Raw genomic sequence first — 6,265 nt, 5'->3', positions numbered from 1 at the left:
CTGAGAATGATTCCCCCATTCTCAACCTTTTTTATTTTCTAAATTGAACCCACCTATATATATATATATATATATATATATATATATATATATATATATATATATATATATATATAGGTTTAGGTTCTATGGAAAACAAAAAACCCTAAAAATCATAAAAATGCATAAAAAAAATACTTAGAGATCACAAAACTTTTTTTTGAATTTTTTTTATAAAAAATCGCAGCTTTTTATAAAAATTCGCTGAAAAAAAAAATAAAAAATAATTTTTTTTTTAAAAAAAAGTTTTTTTTTTCAATTTTTTTCAGCGATTTTCTTTAAAAAGCTGCGATTTTTTCTTAAAAAATGTCAAAAAAAAGTTTTGTGATCTCTAGGTATTTTTTTTATGCATTTTTATGATTTTTAAAGTTTTTTTTAGGGTTTTTTTGTTTTCCAAATAACCTTTCCCCCTATATATATATATATATATATATATATATATATATATATATATATATATATATATATATATCCCTATTCTAATAAAAGAATAGGTTTAATCTCAAATTGACAAGTGTCATGCAATTAGAACCCCTAATTAATGCTATATATCATTTATCATGCCACTTGTCAACCTATTAATTATTCATTTCAAATTTCAAATTTAAAATTTCTCATTCTAATTTTATTAAATTAATATTTGATTCTTCATTTTAAATTTCTCCCTTTAATTATATTAAATTAATAACATCAGATTAAAAAATAAAATAAAATTAATATAAATTATAAAATGATATAACTCCACGTATTTATTTAAATCAACGATTATAATTTTATATAACTAAAAAAATATCTCTTAAGTAATAATTTATTTAAAATAATTGATTAATAATTTTGATTTTTTAATACGAAAGTTTAATTAATTTTATAACCGTGATTATCACGGGTTATAAACTAGTATATATATATATATATATATATATATATATATATATATATATATATATATATATATATATATATATATATATATATATATATATATATATATCATTTTACAAATGAATGTTGGTTATAATTTAAGGTTTGATGACTACTCGATGTTCACAAATCACAACCATGTACGATTACTCTCATTTAATACCCAAATAAAAAAATAAAAATTAGTTAATAAATTACAGAAAAATGACAAATAGGAACTTTAGTAAAAGACAGATTAATTTATGCTCATCTTTTCAATGTAGAGATAAATATCTTGAAAAGGACGTCAAATCTCCAAACCCCCAATTTAACACACCAAAAAAACCCCAAATTATGAAAGCTTTAGAAAACCGAAATTCCTTTCTAATATTGGTTTGTTTATGCATTGAATCACTCATATAAACCTCTTTTTCATCCATAAAGTCTTGAAGTTTTCATATTGAAGGCAAGATTACGGTACTTATATTTCATTATGATTTATTTCATCTAAGTTTCTTATTTATTCTAACAAGTTGCATTCTTAATTATAAGATTGTGTAATTTTTTTAAAACAATAATCTCTTTTGTAAGTTTGGTTCCTTTTACTTTACTGTAAAATAATGGTAATGCATTTGAAGGTTTTAGAGCATTTGCATTTTTGTCATGAAATTGTGATTAATAGTAAATATTTTCTGGTAATTTTGTTTGTAATGGTTTTTTTTGGAAATATTCTTACATCACCATTACCGTAAATATTTAATGGTTAAATTTAATGTTTGTGTGATTTGTTGATTTGTAGTTTACAAAGGGCTATGGCAACAGAAGGTGTATAAGGAGGTAGTTCAGGAAAATATAATACCAAACACCCAGCCTAATTTTTGCTTATTTTGTTTTCAAGTTCGGAAAACTTCCGAACCACGGGTGATGATTATAATTTGAAGACTTATATAAATTATCAATGATTAAACTCTTCAAATTCATATTAGTTTGAGTTTTTGGTATATACCAATACCAAATATGTACCAACCAAAATTGTTGGTAGCCAACAAGTTGGTACCAAGTATAGTTGGTACGGTAATGGTAGCTAAATTTCACTACCAACTATAGTTGGTACGGTACACTACATATATATATATATTGAAACACAGAGGAAAACAATAGACGGTTCTTCTTCTTCTTCTTCATCTTATCAAAATTGATTCTGATTTTGTGCCTAAAATCAGAATTGTTGCTTCAAGAATTATCCTAGTTTGGATTTCGTGATGCCCAAGGCATATAGGGTCGAAATATCAAACAAGGAAAGTGTTTACACGATTCCTGTTTGTGATCCAGACTTTTTATAACCCTATTTCGAATTCCCCAATAATTTATGTTTCTAATCTATACTGGATTGGGGGACACATTAGAACCGATATTTTTGAGAGATTGTCTTTTTTTTTTTTTTTTTTTTTTTTTTTTTAACTCGATTAGTGTTAGAGAAACTCAACAGGAACTATCTTTTGACTTTGGATCAGTTTTTCCTAAACTCATTTGGTTATGTGAGGTTCATTGAGTCATTATATTCAATTACTAACTAATTCTTTTTATTATCATCACATTTCGGATTGCAGAATTTTGTTAAAGATATGTTCGGGCAGCAAACTCCAGATCAACATTTACAGGCCAGAGGCTTTAAATTTAATGGATATAGATGATGTTTGTGAGGTTTTCCCGCTACCACCACTCGATTAGTTTTAGATACTAAATATGTTTATCATTTTCTGATCATCTATTTTCCTAAACAACTGATAGATTAAGAAGATAATCGAGGAGCTGCATTACTATACTCTTCCACACCATCGAATAGTGAGTCATGCCTCCAACAATTGGACTGAGTTCTTGTAAGTAATTTGTTTCATGAACAGAGAAATTATAGTTTCTGTTTTAACTTTACTTGTTTTGAATTGTGTAGTTAATTTAATGCTATGAGAAAAACCTACAAAGAAAAACGGAGTAATTTTGTGGAGTTTGTTTATGTTTTTAAATATTCATATACGTCTTTCAGAATGTTCAAGATCATATAAATCAACACACACGAGTTTTGGCCCGTAGTCTAGAGGTTTACAGGACTATGTTTGTAGCACCTGGTTCCTGGTACGTAAATCTTATTTGAGTATTCTTTTTTTTTTAGCCTTGGACTCGGCGAGTCATAGGTCCGACTCGCCGAGTAGATACGGGACCCGGGATATGTTTAAGTTGGCGACTCGGCGAGTCCATATCCTGGACTCGGCGAGTCACCGCTGTTGGATGAAACCCTAGGTTTCAGGGGTTTGCACCCTATTTAAACCTCATGTCCGCCCCAAGCCAGCCCCCATTCACCTCAGAGCTCCCAACCCTCGTTCCAAAGCTTATTTCCTTGAGAGTTTGAAGCATTTTGTGTGTTCTTGAAGGATTTTGAGAAGGAAGTGGAGTAGATCAAGAGGAAGGGAAGGAAACCAAGCATCTTAGTGTTCTCTCAGTGATTTCTTTGAGGTATAACCCGTTTTCCCTCTGTTTTTATGCTTATTGCTCGATTAAGTCTTTCTTGAGCCCTTCCCCAAACTTGTATGTGCAATATAAGTTGTAATAAGTTGATTGGCCTTTAGATCTAGGCAAGATTGAGCTCCAGGAGCTCAGATCCGTTACCTTTATGGACCCATGTTGCTTCTTCACCCTAGATCTACCGTTTTGAGGCATTTTGAGCCCTAAATCCCTCATTGGTGAGTATCTACACGTAAAGTTGGAAACTTTACGTGTCATTCATGTTCTAGGAACCCAGATCTGTGAATGGCATAGACTGGAATCGAGCAAAATTGCATATATAGTGATTGCATGGCGATGACTCGGCGAGTCATTTATACGACTCGGCGAGTTTGCTCGCGAGTCTCCGAGTTGTCCCCTTTTCATTGTGTCGAGTGCGAGTAGTGAGTCACGGGGTGTGACTCAGTGAGCTGGAAGCCAAACTCAACCATGGAGGAACTCGGCGAGTCCATGCCCTGACTCGGCGAGTTCAAGGCAATCTCCTTAGATCAAGAACAGACTCGGCAAGTTGTTCATACAACTCGGCGAGTCACATCATAAAGTGTTCTTCGGATGAAGATGAACTCGGCGAGTTGTTCATACAACTCGGCGAGTAGGATGAAGGACTTGAACCTCAGTTTAGAAGAAGAACTCGTCGAGTCAACGCCTAACTCGACGAGTAGGGACGGGATCCAGGACAATCGATTGGATAGGGACTCGGCGAGTTGGAGAGCCAACTCGGCGAGTCGGGTCAACTGAAAGTTGACTCTGACTTTAACTTATGTCATGATCAGGGGTAAAATGGTCATTTTACCCAAAGGACAGTTAGCAGTGATTGATTGAGTATGTTGTGGGAATTGCAACCGGAGGATTTCCGGAGCAGCAGCAGCAGTAGACAGTCAGTTCCCGATCATATCAGCAGCTACTTCGAGGTGAGTTACCTTCCAGTAGCGGTGGGTCTGCGGCCACAATGCCGGCCCACCAGTAGGGTTCGTATGATAGATGATTGTCTTTGTGATATCATCTAGGATTGCTACTACCTGATATGTTATGTGCTAGCATGATATGTTGTATGTGAAAGTAGTAGAGTTCGGTTGTTAGGACCGCAGGGCAGTCAGACACCCTAGATACGTCTGACAGTATGTGATGATGTGTTGCATGATGGCTTGTTATGTTTATGCGATAGAGGTGGTAGGAGGGGACCAGTCCCCGGGTTCGGTTGTTAGGACCGAAGGGTAGTTCAGACACCCCAGATATGTCTGATAATATGTTTATGTTATGTGTTAATGTGATAGTAGTAATAGGGGGTGAAATAGTCCCCGAGGTTCGGTTGTTAGGACCGAAGGGTAGTAAGCACCCCATAATGGCTCGACATGGGTAGGTCAGCGCCCCAGAATGGCTTGACACGGGTAGGACGGCACCCCAGAATGGCCGCACGGGTAGTCGGCACCCTAGAATGGCCGTACCAGGTAGACAGACACCCCAGAATAGCCTGGCAGTATGTATGTTATGTGTTTGTATGGTATGTCGTACGATGGGGGAACTCACTAAGCTTTGTGCTTACGTTTTTCAGTTTTGGTTTCAGGTACCTCCTCAGCTAGGGTAAAGGAGACGGCGCGGTAGCAGCATATCACACACATACACACACTCTCTTGTTTCCGCGGTTATGAGCTTATTCTGGGATTGATACTCTGATGTTTTGATTGTTTACATGTTGTGGATTTCAAATTGGGTTTTCGATGTGAAATGGTTTAATTAAACAATGTTTTAATCATTAATGCTTTCAAGGTAATGTTTTACAAACGAAATTTTTGGACGTGAAAATTGGGTCGTTACAATGTTGAAAGCTTGAGTTGTATGTTCTTCGCGATATATATATATATATATATATATATATATATATATATATATATATATCTTGGTTATTTTTTGTTTCAGTTTTAAATATATCCTATGACATTTTACTTTTCAAATGCTTGAAGGGTGAAATAGTACAACTGTGTGAAGCTCAATCTAATGAATTTTTAATAGAGGATGACGCACGAAGACTTGCATGGGTGAATAGTTCAATTCAATTATTATTGTATTAGACACTCACATAAAGGTCCCCACTTGTATGTTTGTTGTCACTTAGCTTACTAATTCATTATTCCAAACGATTGTAGGCTGGACTACAAAACGCCCACGGTGACGCCTATGTGGCTGCAGTGAAGGCGTATCAAGATACGGTGGATTTAGGGTCTAGTAGGTTAGGATGAATGAGTGTGCTCAAGGAACTTATACAAGCCGAGTACGAGGTAGCTTTTCATTTAAGATGCTGTTAGTTTAGTAACACAATGTCATTTACATAATCGTGTAATTATCACATTTTTGAGGGTTTTGAAGATCATCAATCGCAAATGGCACGAATCTTAGGTTGCATTTAGTTATGGAAAAATATTTTTCATTTTCTGTTTTTCGTTTTTCTTTTTTCAGTTTTCGTTTTTTATTTTCAGTTTTCATTGAAAAAATTAGAAAACACGTTAAGTTAAAACTTATTCATTTTCCATTTTCAGTTTTAGAAGATTAAAAAATGTGTTTAGATGTGCATATTTCTATCGGTTTTCATTTTGAGAAAACGGTAGTGGTGGTAGGCTGGGGGTAGGTGGGCAGCGGCTGTGTCGATGATGGTGACGGTGGTTGTGGTGGTGGCGGCGGTGGTGGAAGTGGCTGCAACTGTGGCAGAGGTGGTGATGGGGATGCTAGGTCGGTGATTGTGGTAGTGGTGTTGGGTGGATGGGTGTGTATG

At 34.7% G+C, this 6,265-nt stretch overlaps 2 long non-coding RNA genes across 3 annotated transcripts; both read left to right on the top strand.

The window, feature by feature from the left end:
- The first annotated feature begins 1,331 nt into the window (after positions 1-1,331).
- Positions 1,332-5,301, top strand: LOC122198185 (uncharacterized). Of its 2 annotated transcripts, XR_006192086.2 has the most exons (7): positions 1,332-1,416; positions 1,739-1,776; positions 2,550-2,643; positions 2,731-2,819; positions 2,984-3,072; positions 3,369-3,450; positions 5,063-5,301. It is a non-coding gene; the product is annotated as an uncharacterized LOC122198185 (long non-coding RNA). The 2 variants fall into 2 exon arrangements; XR_006192085.2 differs by lacking the exons at positions 1,332-1,416; positions 1,739-1,776 and having other exon boundaries at positions 2,382-2,643.
- A 103-nt stretch (positions 5,302-5,404) lies between these two features.
- On the top strand, positions 5,405-5,898 carry LOC122198184 (uncharacterized). The gene is made up of 2 exons (XR_006192084.2): positions 5,405-5,534; positions 5,643-5,898. It is a non-coding gene; the product is annotated as an uncharacterized LOC122198184 (long non-coding RNA).
- Positions 5,899-6,265: the final 367 nt, after the last annotated feature.

This window comes from Lactuca sativa, chromosome 5 (assembly GCF_002870075.4).
Source record: "Lactuca sativa cultivar Salinas chromosome 5, Lsat_Salinas_v11, whole genome shotgun sequence".
Lineage (NCBI taxonomy): Eukaryota > Viridiplantae > Streptophyta > Magnoliopsida > Asterales > Asteraceae > Lactuca > Lactuca sativa.
Note: the sequence above shows the minus strand (reverse complement) of the source record. Positions and strands in the feature narration are given on the sequence as shown.